Below are 14,448 nucleotides of genomic sequence, written 5' to 3'. Positions count from 1 at the left end.
TATAAGGACACCACTGTCCCTCATGTTGAGCTCCAGGTATAGTTTCTTCTGTAAGGAGTATATATTAGTACTTCCTACTTTAGGTAAAACAGCAAACAAGATCTGGGTTAGGTTAGAGGTTGGTGCATTATGGGTAAGGGAGGAATTCAAGAGCTTTTTGGTGGCCACGAATTAAAGTAGCGGCTGAGTCAGATTCAAAGATCAGATCCAAACTCAACAGCTGAGGAAGAATGAAAATGGAATGTTTTGGTAAGTACATAACTTTTTTTTTTTTTAAGAAGAAATGGCAAAGGAGTTCCAAACAGAATCTGGGACCCTCCGACAAACTAAGGACAGTTCGTGTCAGAATAACTAAGGGACCTTGTTCCCCCCTTCTAGCCTAGTAATCCCTTTTCCCTTCCAGAAAGTCTGAATCTCCACTTTTCTCTTTGGCAACAGATAGATAATTTTTAGAACCCAATTGCATAAAACCATCAAGGTAACCGATGGCAGTGAAAGGAAATTCCTCTTTTTCGGGGAGTAATTCCTCATCTACCAGATGACTGTTCTTTCCCCCGTCCTTCATCACATGCTGTCCCAGGGAGTGATTGAACCAATTTCTCTTTCCTAGATTGGGAAAGGTTTTTGTTCAGGTATGATTTTTTTAGTGCAAAAGAACAAAAATTCTTGGAGACCAGTTCTTAATCTTTATTTCCTAAACTTGTTTGTTATAGTGCCCAAATTCAGAATGCTGTCATTACACAACCCATTTATCTCTCCTTTCTCACTGATATTTATTGGTATCACTAGATTTAAAAGACTGTCATCATATCCCTATTCATCTAAGCTTCAGGCATTTCTTATGTTTTTTTGCATCTGGAACGTTGTCAGTTCTCTGCCTTATCCTTTGGACTATCCAGTGCACCAGTAGTATTCACAGTGTTAATCTCAAGTTATAGCTATTACAAGGCTACAGGGCATCCATATTTAGACAACTTGCTTATCTTTGCGTAGTCTTTTTCAAAGTGTCAGGAATCTTTCACTTGGGTGAGAGATCTCTTAGACAAACTAAGGATAAGAGTCTTTTTGACTCCTTCACACAGGATTGTGTTTCTGGATTCAGATCATTTCTTCTGCACGAAAAAATAGATATATATATAGATCTATTTATGTGTTCATAGGTATTGACTGGGCTAACGATCTCAAGGACTTTTTTTAAGCCAAGCCATGCATCCCAAATCTCTGACAAATTCTGATACCAATGATAAGTGTAAGCAGGGACTTTTTAGATGGAACATTTACAAGCAGGGACCTGGGAGATGAACAATTTACAGGTTGCCTGTGTCCATTAGAGACATAGATGACCAACCAGGGATGAATTTCCTTTTCCCTATCCAATTGACCAAGTTGCACTTGAATTGAGGTTCCATGCAGATTTCAGTCACTGCCAGGGAATATCTCAGAATTTTGGGTCTCATGGCATCTATGATTCTCATGATACTCTTGGCAAGACTCCACATGAGAAAGATACAATGGTATCTAAAGTCTCTTTAGTCCCAGCATCAACATTCTTTGTTGTTTCAAATTCCACTGCTGGGGTTCGTCAGAACAGGAATCACATCATGGAGACAGCAAATATCCTTAAATATGGGTCTCCCCTTCTCTTTGCCCATTCCAAAGAAGTCACCACTCATGCCTCAGACTTGCTTGGGGAGCTGTTTCATGAGGGATAAAAGTGCAGGGTGTATATGACACCAAGGACTGAAGCAAGCAGTTAAATTTGTTTATTTTTTTATTTTATTTTATTTTACATTTGTTGACCGGGATAGTCTAACTGGGTTTATGTCCATTTTCAGTAGGGTCCCGGGGAGATAAGCTCCAAGAGATTACTAGACAACTAACATACAGATACTAGTTGTTATACAGTTAAATACTATAAATTTTAAACAGTTCAGGAATCTTCACAGTTTATACAAAAAACATGTTACAAGCATTAGATAAGATATTTTAGACTTTATGTACAAGACTTCTTTAGTAACTAGAAAGTAATTGTTAAACAAATAAATACTTGAAGTTTCAACAGTTCAGCAATGCACACAGTTTAAACAATACTTGTTGCCTGCCTTAGGTAGGATGCTTTAGAATTATATGCAGAAGAATTTAACTAGGTATTTTAAATTATCTCTATTATGATAAGATTTGTTTTTGCCAAGGATAGGCCTTGATCTAAAAAGACACAGATAGAGCAGGAATTCTGTCTTAAGAGAGGGTATTTGGGATAGAGTATGAGATTAGTCTGGATTTGTAGAGGGACATAACCAATGGGTTTTAAGATAGAGTTACAGATTGTGGTTAAACAGTGTAAATGAAGACAGTGATGTAAGTTCATGGGGGAGTTGGTTCCAATACTTTCCAACTGCATTTGAGAACAGAGCATCTCCTGCCATGTTATTAGATTTACTTGTTGATACAAGTAGTTTATTAGATGAGCGTAAAGTTGAAAGGTTCTTATAGTGGGTAATGGGACTAGCAAGTATTGGGGTATTGGTAGGTTGGAAAAGTGTTTTGTGCACAGTGGTGATTCGTTTAAAATTAATCTGATTCAGAAGCTCTAACCAGCCTAATTGCTTCAGATTATGGCAGTGATGGGTCCTAAAGGAGGAAGCAGCAGCAAATCTGGCAATGCTCCATAAATGTAAAAGAGATGCTTGCCCTGATTGATGTGCTCAACTCTCTGAATCATCTTTGGTCCCTAGGACCTCTTCAGGTTGTTAGAGACAATACCACAGTCATATGGGATATCAACAAGCAGGTCAATACCCCCTTTGCAGACTGGCCATGTTAGCTCAGGATGTAGCTTCACAGCACAATCTCACTGTACAGGCATCCTGCATTCTGTTAGAGAAAAACTCTGTAGCAGACAAGCTGACCAGGACAAGGGCGGACCCTCACTGACGGAAACAAGATCAGTGGATCTTCAAGGATTTGATCCATCTGTAAGGAGTTCCACAAGTACACCTCTTTGCCTCCTTCGTGAGCATTCAGCTGGCAAGTTTCTTCTCCAGGACTCCATGTAAAAAGGCTTGGAAGACAGATGCCTTTTCTTTTAGATGGACATGAATGTTTTCACCAGGATCCAGGGTACTTCTGAAGTTTCAGAAGGAATCTCATAAGATCATTGTGTGACTCTCGTCTGGCCTAGACAACAGGGGTTCTCCCTTGTTTTTGAAATGGCCAGGGGGAATTACCACAATTCACAGAATGGATCTACTCACACAAGATCAGAGGTGTTTGATGCACCCTACCCCAGTCAACTTTAATTGACTGCTTGCATGATAGGGTCTTAATTCCCTTTAGGCACCTGTTTTTTGATGATGTGCCACAGGTACTAATGCAGGCAAGAAAGCCTGCTTCTAGAAAGTATTGTATCAGCAAATGGAAAATGCTTTCTAGTTGGTGGCAACCACATAAGCAGCTCCCATTCCAGGTTAGTTTTTTCAGGTTTTACAATACTTGTGTGAGTTGCTATCTTAAGGTTTTTCTTGCTCCTTCATCAAGGTTCATTTATCAGCTATTCCAGCACGTCTGCCCATGGATCCTCTGCTTTCAATGCATTCTCATATCAAAATGCTTTTGAATGAGGTTTTGCATTAGAGGGCACCAAGAAAATATGTGTTCCCTCCTTGGAATCTTAATATTATGTTAGAGAAGCTAAGACTTGCTCCATTTGAACCAACTATCCTGGCTGACTTGAGGATGTCCTTATATTCACTGCTGCAGTATTATTAACAGATGGGATTCCCTGTCATGGAAGCCGAATGTCCAGCCAGTCTACCAAAGACTACTTTTTTAAAAAGGTACGCCAAAAGTCACCCAAATGCCCCTTGCATAGCATAGGGCATAAAGGTGACATTCAGGTCTACCATAATCAGAACTTCTTTGCTGCCACTCTGAACATATCTTTTTGCTGCTAGTCTGTTTACCAGCATCTGCTATCCTGGGTTTGTGCCCTCTCAGATTTTTGGAGGAGACATTCTCTTCAAAAAAGAAACAAAAAATTAAACAGGTTTCTTCTACTCCTAGGAATTCAGAAGTCTGGCAGGTTTTATAGGGTAGTAGTTAAAACACCCCCCTGCCTGTACGGCAACTGCAGGGTGCAAAAAGTAACAATTCTTAGAACGCAGACCAGCAGACTGTGGCAAGTATCAAATATCTTTATTAATGTGCTGAAAAGCACAAAATCGAAAATATAAAGCAAACCGGTTTCGGCTGAGAAACAGTTAGTCTTCTTCAGTGCATACAAAATCAGGAATTCTTCACAGGTGATTCAGACATGGGATGAGGGGGTGACATTTGACTTCCTAAAAGCACAGTGGGTGTGGTCACCTCATCAGCAGAAGGAGAACATCAGTGTCAAAGAAATGAGAGCTCTTCTGCTGGCTCTAAAGGTCTTTCATCCTTTTGTCTGTCCAGGGCCTCTCAAGGTGTTCACAGACAATAATACAGTGATGTGATATATCAACAAATAGGGAGGTCGAGATCTTATCTTCTTTGTCGGCTGGCACTTCTGGTATGGGTGACTATTCAGGCAGTTTATATCCCTTGCAGTCAGATCATTGTGGTAGACACTCTGAGCAGGTCCTTTACTCAGTTCCATGAATGGATGCTTCACAGGAATGTGTTTCTCAACATTATCCACCAGTGGGGTACTCCTCAAGTGGATCTTTTTGTCTTCTCTCTGAACAGACAGCTTCCTCTATTTTGTGCCAGAGTCCCAGGTCCTCTGGAATGGAAGGTGGATGCCCTGTCATTTTCATGGAAGGGGATGTTTCTTTATGCATTCCCTCCCCTCCTCTCGTTCGGAAAGTCCTGTGCAAGATTCAACAGGATGCTCCCAAAATCTTGTTGGTGACTCCCTTTTGGTCACGACAGCACAGGTTCCCTCTACTTCTGCATCTAACCAAGGGGAAGTATCACAAGTTACCTCACAGAGTGGATCTAATCACACAAGACAAGGGATCTCTCATCCATCCCCACCTGTCCATGCTTCAACTGACACTGTGCGTGGTAGGATTTTGATTCCTCACAGACACCTTTTTTCTGAGGACATGCTGCAAGTCCAGCAGAAGGTCAGGAAACTTACTACTAGGAAATCCTACTTATCCAAATGGAACAGTTTTTATATTTGTTGTCTCTCATAACCTGGACCCACTTTCTGTAGATGTTCCTTTGGTTCTCTCTTATTTGGAAGTACCTCAATGGTGATTTGACCTATTCTTCTATTAAGGCCCACTTATCAGCTGTCTCTGCTTGTCTGACTTTTTCTCCTCCTTTAGCTCCTAGATTTAAGATTAAACAATTTCTTAAAGGCGTCCTTAATATTAGACCTCCCAGGAAGCCTGTTCCTCCTCCCTGGGATCATAATTTTGTTTTGGAGAAGTTGACTTAGGCTCCTTTTGAGCCTGCTACTTCACTTTCCTTGCTACATTGTTCCTGGAAGACTGTTCATTTGTTAGCTCTTACTTTTTCCATATGGGTTTCTGAGTTGCAGACCCTTATGGCTTGTCATCTTTTTTGGTCTTTCATGGGGACAGGGTGTCCTTGCACACTAACCCTTCTTTTATGCCTACCGTAGTTAATGAGCTTTCACTGAATCAGTTTGTTAATCTGCCTATTTTTTTTCCCTTTTCTGCAATCTGTCAGTGAGAGGGTGCTACATAGTTTGGACACGAAGAGGCAACTCAGGGTTTATTTGGATAAGACTAAGGCTATTAGAAAATCTGGGACAGCCATGGTGGGCCAGTGGTTAGCATTGCCGCCTCACAGCAAGAGTTTCTCTGGTGCGATCCTTGGCTGGGGTGCCTTCTGTGTGGAGTCTGCATGTCCTCCCTGTGGTCACGTGGGTTTTCTCCAGGTGCTCCGGTTTCCTCCCACATCCCAAAGACATGCTGTAGGTGGATTGGACACTTCAAATTGGCCCTAGGCGTGAGTGCATGCATGTGTGTGCCTTCTGTGGAAGGTTGGGCGCTGGGCTAGCAACTCAACACCGTAAAACTCCACTGCCAATCATGAGCGGACAGATGATCCGCTGTGGCGACCCCTAACCGGGAAAAAGCCAAAAGAAGAAGAAGAAGGCTGTTAGAAAATCTGATCAGTTACAATCTTCAGGACTTGCAGTATCCAAGCAAACTTATTTCTTCTTGGGTTTCTAAGGCTATTTCCCTTTGTTACACTTTTCATGGCAAGAGTCTTCCTTTTTCAGTTAAGGCTCATTCTGCTAGAGCTGTAGCTTCTTCAGGTGCTTTTTGTTCAAGGGCTGAGATACTAATTCTATGCTTAAGGCAGCTATCTGGATTTCTGTGCATACCTTTACCAAGGATTACAAGTTAGATGGTATCTCTAGAGCTGATTTTGCTAGTGTTGCTCTTCATGGCTTTTTAGAGGGCTCTTCTGTTCCTCCTCCCTCCCAAGTTTCCTCTTGAGCTTTGGCACTCTCCCATATGTTAAGAATACTGCAGCAGTGAATATAAGGACATAGTACAGTTGCGTAAAATCTTACCATAATGGTAGATGTCTTTGTCTTCATTGCTGCACTATTCCCTCCCTTCCTCCATCCCCTTAGTCTTTTGCCTTCCTGGATGTACAGGTTACCTCTTGGGTTTCTTGGACTATGTTCCTGCTGGGACATTCAGTTCTGATGGTAGGCCTGAACATCACCTTTTTGCCCTATGCTATGCAAGGAGAGTTTGAGTGATGTTCGGCATACCTTTTTTAAAAGCAACAAGTAGTCTTTGGTAGACTGGCCAGATGTTCGGGTTTCCATGGCAGGGAATCCCATCTATTAAAAATACTGCAGCAGTGAAGGCAAGGATATCTGCTGATATGCTAAGATTTTACACAACTGTACTTTCTTAAAATGGAAAACAGTTTTACTGATTGCTTTGATCTCTGCAAGAAGATTGTCTGAGTTTCAACATTTTTTGATGCGTCAACCCTATCTCATTTTTTACAGAGATAGGGTTTCTTTGAGAACTACTTCTTCTTTTATGCCTAAAGTGGTATCCGGGTTTACCTTAAGCCATACTATCCATCTCCCTGTTTTCTTTCCTGAACCTAAAAATGAGGGAGAAATGATACTCCATACCTTGGATGTTCACAGACAACTCAGATACTGTGTTGACAGAACTATCTTTCAGATCTTTGGATCAATTGTTAATTTCTTTTGAAGGTAAGAAGGGATAACCTATGTCAAAACAGACTATTTTCAAATAATTGTCTAAGAATATTATCTTTTGTTATACTCACCGCAGCAAAGCTATTCCAGGCAGGGTGAAAGCCTGCTCTACTAGGGTATTGGCTTCATCTGTGGCTTTGTGGAAAGGGATGGATTGTAGAAGTATTGCAGAAGCAGCAACTTGGTCCTCTACACATAAGTTTACAAGGCATTACAAACTTGATTCCTTCTGTAGATCTAGATCCAGCTTTGATTGGACTGTTCACCAGAGGCTCCTTGTCCCTTTTCCTTCCACCTCCCAAATGTGGTTAACTATGGTAATCTACCCATATAGCAAAGGCTACTGGAGCAGTGATCAATGTGATGAAGACAGTACAGTTGTCTATGTAAACTTATGTAAACTTACCATAACAGTAATAATCATTTGAACATCTACTAACTATTATGGTAAGCTTGGTTATAAAACTGCACTTTCCAGAGCAAATGTCAGAGAAATATTTTAAGAATGAAAAAATAAATAATAGTGCTAATCAAAAGTTAATTAATTAATTAAATCAGAATAGAGAAGGGCCCTGCCAAGTTTATTTAGTTTTATTTAAACCTAGAATTTCTCCTTTAAGTGGAAGGGAAAATAGATAGAGTGTAAAATGTCACTCAGTTTTGTAAGCCTTAGCAAGGTCAGGCAGTTACTGAATAGTTTCAAACTTCCAACTACATTTAAATGCATACAGCGGAAGGGCTGCAGCATTAAGTACCTTGTGCAGTTTTATAGTTATTTGTTGGACCCTGATAAAAGTTCTACTTGCTCCAATCAAGTGAATAATTAAAAAAATGTTCCAGAGTTGTGCAGGATATATTTGGTTTCCAGTATAGCAAGGGAAGCCTCAAATCCAAATAGGGTTTGGCAAATCTGTGGTACAGATGAAATCAGTAGATCTGATGTTATCCTTTTCATTTATTCCTCAACTGAGGGGTTCAGATCTGAGACTTGGTTCAAACTCTGAAACAAGGGAGTCCCGGTTGTGGCTGCAGCCACTAGGAAAGAACTGGCAGAACACAGTTCATCTGTCCATCCCCCTAACAGAGGGTACATGTCTTTGGACAGATTTGGGAAGTGAGTGTAAGCTTCAGTGACCTTTACCCTCAGGTCACTGAATTATCTGATGCATTTTATGAGGTTAGAATGAGATCTGACCAAGGGGCTTGCAAAATCTCTTTCTTGGTCCAAGTCTGCCAAGGATGAAGATAGAATTTACTCTCAACTGGCCACCCTACAGTCTATTACAAATGCATCCATGAGAATGATCTCCCGTGAAGTGGAAAGTTCCTCACAGGCGGCAGGTTCAGGCATAGCCATCAGGAGATGTGCCTGAATGTAACTGTGACTTTCTTCATTGATCAGTGTACCTTTTCATCTATCTTCCTTGTTCAGCCCCAAGGTAAATGACATGCTGTGCAGATGTGAACAAGAGGCAAAGACCCCATTTCCCATGGGTGTGCATTTTTTTAACCCCTTAAAGAAAAAGGAATCCGTGAGGAGGTATAAAAATGTGGTTTAGAAAATCCCAGGGTCCTTTTGTAGATTCACATGGAGATAGTTCCCCAGAGGCAGAGGGGGGAACGCAAATGGAAGATGCTACCCTTGAGGCAGAGATGGCCTGCAGAACAAGGGCTTCAGAAGTTCCTTCTTGAATAAGCCCTGTCAATGCTCCTAAAAAGAAGCCTGGCTGTTCCCTTCTAGAGGCAGTCAGGTGACTCTTGTTTCTGCACCAGAGAGCCTGGTTATCTATAAATGAGGCTTTCTGGGTGCACATAATCCTATCCAGATGTTATACTATTCCATTTTCCCTAACCTTCCCTACCAATGTAAAAAAAAACTCCTCAGTGTTCCACCCAGTCAGAGGGAAGCAGCAACTCTAGAAGTAAAAAAGCTGATAAAAAAAGTCATCCAAGAGGTTCCCCCAGACCAGAGAGGATCCAGAATTTATTTACTCAAGATTCTTCTTGGTACCAAAAAAGACAGGGGACTTGAGACCAATTCTGAATATAGGCAAATTAAATCATTTTGTGTGGTATTGACAGTTTTGGATGGTCATGGTTCAGTCCATTTTGCATCTGCTACAAAAGGACCGTTGGATGTCCATGACAGATCTTTAAGATGTGTGCTATCACATCAAAATGAACAGGTGCTCCAGAAGATGCCTGCGCTTCTGGCTGGGAGCCAGTCATTACCCATTCAGAGCACTGCTCTTTGGTCTCACCACAGCATATGGGGTGTTCACCAAATGCATGGTAGTGGTAGCAGCTCACTTGAGACTGCTGAGATTCTGAGTGTTTCCATATCTAGACGACTGGCTCCTAACTGCCCCAACCAGGCATCAACTTCTACAGGCAAGGGATATTTGCTCCAGTTTTGCGTTCATCTGGAAAACATGGTCAATTACAACAAATCACAACTCAGACCAATTGGAGTTTATAGGTGCTCATCTGGGCACAGTCAGTTAGCTTCTCTTCCCTCTACTCAAATACAGACACTCAGATCCCAAGTTAAAAAGTGATTCAAAGTTCTTCATTTCCAGCTTGACTAATCTTACAGGCTCTGATTTTCATGGCAGTGGCTATCATTCTCATTCCTCTGGCCAGGTTTCACAATTCTTCAGTGGACACTATCAGTCCAGTGGTCCATTCTGCAACATCCATTAACAGCTCCAGTCACGATCACACAAGTGGGTAATATATATCTTCTTTGGTGGATTCATTCAAACGAGCTCTCTGAAGGCTGTCCATTTATTTTTCCCCCCTGCCCATACTACGGTGGCCACGGATGCCTCCCATCTGGGGTGGGGTGGGGGGCACTTCTTGTCCTTCCCAAGAAGTGCCTCCCATCTGGGGTGGGGGGCACTTCTTGGGAAGGACAATCCAAGGTGCGCTGTTCCCATAGAGGCCTATAGATGAGAGAAGTCCTCCTATCATTGCAGGCCTTTCAATATGTTCTCCCTTCCAGACTAGTTGCCATTCAGATGGAAAGTATGTCATTGGTCTGATATATCAACAAACAGGGAGGAGCCAGATCTTAACCACTAAGTCAAGAGGCAATGAGAGTGTGGCAATGGGTGATCTATTTTGGATACTTTCTAATAGCAGTCCACATACCAGGAAAATCCAAAGTGATTGGACAGACAAAGCAGGTTGAGCTTGATGCCTCATGAGTGGCCTGTCATTATCAAAGTAGCAGAGAATATTTTCCATTGATGGGGTCAACCATGCTGTGACCTGTTTGTTTCTCCTCTTATCAAAAAGTGCAACATGTTCTTTGCCTTGATCCCTCCATTGGGGGAGTCACTGAGAGATACTTCACAAATTTCTACAGAAAGCATTTCAGATGAAGATCACAGTAATCCTCATTGCCCCCCTTTTATCCTTGTCAAATTTGGTTTCCCCTTTCTTTGGCCTCACCTCCTGCATATTTCCTGGATAGTGAGTCATCTGGACATAGGCCTCAAACTGACCGCATGGTTTCTCCAGTTCCATTAATCGCTAGAGGGTCCAGGCTGTCCTCCTCAGTCTGTCTTATATTTTATCCTCTCGAAAGCTTCTACTGGAAATATTTACAAGAGTAAATGGAAAACATTTGTTTTCTGGGCCTTTAATGCACTGATGCCATCTTTCCTTGAATTTTTAGCTTTAATTTTTAATGAAGAAGCTAGTTTTTTTAACTGCGGCTTGGGTTGGTATAGTGGTAAAAGTGTTTACCTCACAGGCACAAACAAGATACAGGGTTTGATTCTTATGTTCTGAAAGGGAAATTGGCTAGGCTTAAAATGGCTTTCAAGAGCAGCTAGCCTAGTACTTAACTCATGATCCTATACTATAACTTATACTGTACTAAGTTAAGTTCACTTCTTATAACATCCACCTGGGTGAAAATAATTCCACATTGACCTCACCAAAATTATGTAAAGCCTTTCTTAAGGGAGCCTTTCTACTTATTCCTCTGTTAAATTATCCTGCTCCTCCTTGGGCTTTAGCTGTCGTGCTTCAGGCCTTGGCACAAGTTCCCTTTGAACCTTCTACCAAAGTAGAACTTAAATTTTTGCCTTGGAAAATCATATTTCTAGTAATTATTACATCAGCTAGTCAAATATCTGAGCTCCAGGCTTCATCTTCAAAATATTTTTACCTGTTTTTTCATAAAGAGAAGGGTGCCCTTGAGAAGAAATCCATCTTTCTTGCCCAAAGTAGATTCTGAATCCAACATTAAGCAGGTCATTAATCTATCAATTTTCTTTCATAACTTCTATAATAAGGGAGAGTATATACTCCACCTTTTGGATGTGCATTGACAACTTCACTTTTATCTTCACAGAACCAAAGACTTCAAGAAATCTGATTGAGCAAACCGGTATCCAAAGTTACATTGGCCAAATGGTTAACTGATTGTATCTCCTTTAATTATAGTGAAAAAGGTTTAGCCTTGCCCAAACCTCCTAGAACTCATTCCATGACATCTGTGGGAGTTTCCTCAACCTTCTGGTCAATGGCTTCCTTAGATGACACATGTGCAGCTGCATCTTGGACTAATTCTCACACCTTTATTTTTCATTACAAATTAGATTAGCTTTCTAGGACTAGAGCGGCATTTGTCTCAGCAGTACTCCAGAATATCCTTCTATGAGGTCCTCCCAAGATTACAGTAGCTGGGACTGTGTCCCATCAATTGAGGAATGAATAAAAAGGACAACATTAGATAAAAAGTTATGTACTCCCCATAAAGTTCCAGCTGTGTTTTCCATTTTCATTCTTCCTCATCTTCCCACCCATCTGCCTCCTCCCTTTGCATCTGGATGGATCTAAGAGTTGTACAGGAACCTATGTTCCATGTTTGAGCTCCAATTTCTTTTCTCACATGTCTGTAAAAGGTTGTTCTTTTATATCTAGGGCCAGAGTTCTCAAACTGAGGGATGTTAGGTTGATGTGGCATTATGGGAAAGGGAGGAGCTTGAAAGTTTTTAGATCCGATGATCTGGTAGAAGCAGCCTAGTTGGATCCGAGTCTCTGAGCGAACCCCATCAGTTGAGAAAGAATGAAAATGGTCAAGACAGATGGAACATTACAGTGAGTACATAACTTTTTTGCAACTAGAAAAGTATAACAATTAAGAACAACAAAAAAAAAACCTCTCACAACTATCACCTAAAAGAGCTAAACCAGATATCAGGCTTTTACCAGCAGGGACAAACAGATAAAAGAAAAATGTGTGTATGGGGGGCAAAGCACATAGGAACTGCATCAAAAATGTTTAGATAATAAACAGGCCAGAAATTAAATGAGTGGAATAAACAGAGAGAGAGGAAAAATGAAAGACAGTATACCCCAAAATTAAAGTATCACAAAATCACTTGCACAATTATGCAACGACAGCTAGGAATGAGGCTTGTCCAGAACTCCAAAGTTTTCAAAAGCAGTTAACCGTTCCATTAGCAAAGTAGCAAATGCTTATCTATACACACACATTACTAATGAAGTTAAGACAACATATATAGCAATGTTAATGGTAGTAAATGTACAGAATAAATAGTTATAGTAAAATAACTTAAAATCAATCACTGATCTTGCTATGGAAAACTGCAAGTAAGCTCAGACTGATTAGACAGTGAAATGGCAATTGCCATATAAAAGTAATGTAAAATAAACCATTCAAAAGCTAAGATAAGGGAGGGGATATCATATTCAAGTATGTAGAGTGCGAATGGAATACAAGCCCATACACACTGAGTATCTAAGTGTGGGAACAGACAGCACAAGGAAAAGCCCAAGAAACAGGAAGTAGAAAAGTGAAGATCAAAATCACTACAGAAGTTGCACTCTGTGTGAGTCAGTCTGCCTGCACACCCTCATTGAGTACAAATATTTATTCAGTTCGCACCAGTTAAGTGATTTGGTTTTTGATCAGTGTGATATTTATTCACCTGTTTAATTATCTATCTAATTCTTTTTGGTTATTTATTTTAGGGAGTTTGCTAATGGTACTTCACCGAAACTGGGGTAATCCCATTTGGATACTCCTGACCAACAGATGTCATGGGTAGATAGATCAAAAATTATATGATAGGTAGATAGCTAGATAGATCAAAAATTTAGAGTGATTGCTCTATCTCTGTCTCTATATATATAATATATCAAAAATTATATTACAGGTGAATCAGACTACAAATAAATTTTCGTAAGGTAGATTGCAAATGCTGGGGGTATGATAGGGAAGAAACATATTTTTGGGAGTGTAATGAGTTGGCAGACTTTAAAAATTCAACACAATCATAGTGAAGGGGTTGATTCCCTGATATCGCTTATCAATAAAGTTAATAGCAGCCGTGGTACAGACTGTGCGTGTTTCTTGTCTTGATACTTATTGCTTTTACGCACTAGCTGTTTTATTTGTTGGATATTAACGTTGATTTCATGAAGACTTTAAGAATTCCCTGCAGACTACTCTGTTAAAAATACTGTGTAAGCAAATTGGTATAACTAAGGAAATTATTTTTGTTAGCTATGATACGGAATCGGAATTGCTTAGACATAGTAAGGCCTTGCTGAGTTTAATTCCGGTAGCTACCATAAAAAGCAATTAATAGAAAATTGAAGTCAAAGTCTAAACCAACCATACTAAAAATAGTGTATATAGTAACAGAGATAAAATAACTGGACATGTGATCTTTAGAAAAGGGTAGGAGCAAATCACATAGAAAAAAAATGGGAATTGTGGGAACAATGAAAGCAGAATAATGTTTTGGAGGAGGAATGATGTTTAAAAGAAGGCAGGATTTGAAAGAGCTATATAATGTGACTGACAATTACTGTATAGAAAATTATATGTGACATACAATGTTTACAACTGAAAATATGTCAATATGGTTTGTTTTCATTTATATAAATTTATGATTACCTATGTCATACGTGATAATTCAATTAAGATGCTTTGTGTTAAAAAAAATGTGTATGTATATATATATATATATATATATATATATATATATATATATATATACATGTGTGTGTGTGTGTATGGTAGGTCAAAAATTATACAATACCTAGCTAGATCAAAAATTATGTGATAGGTAGATAAATATCTAGACAGACAGATCAAAAATTATACGATAGGTAGATAGATAAATGCATAGACTGATCCAAAATTATGTATAACACAGGTCCTGTGCTGCAGTTGGAAATGGCTATTG

General features: G+C 40.0%; 1 protein-coding gene across 4 annotated transcripts in view; it reads left to right on the top strand.

The window, feature by feature from the left end:
* Positions 1–14,448, top strand: part of NCF4 (neutrophil cytosolic factor 4) — a 709,063-nt gene that overhangs the window by 362,721 nt on the left and 331,894 nt on the right. The window lies entirely within an intron of this gene.

This window comes from Protopterus annectens, chromosome 1.part0 (genome assembly GCF_019279795.1).
Source record: "Protopterus annectens isolate FY-2018-M chromosome 1.part0, PAN1.0, whole genome shotgun sequence".
Classification (NCBI taxonomy): Eukaryota; Metazoa; Chordata; order Ceratodontiformes; family Protopteridae; genus Protopterus; species Protopterus annectens.
This window is presented reverse-complemented; position numbering and strand designations above follow the sequence as displayed.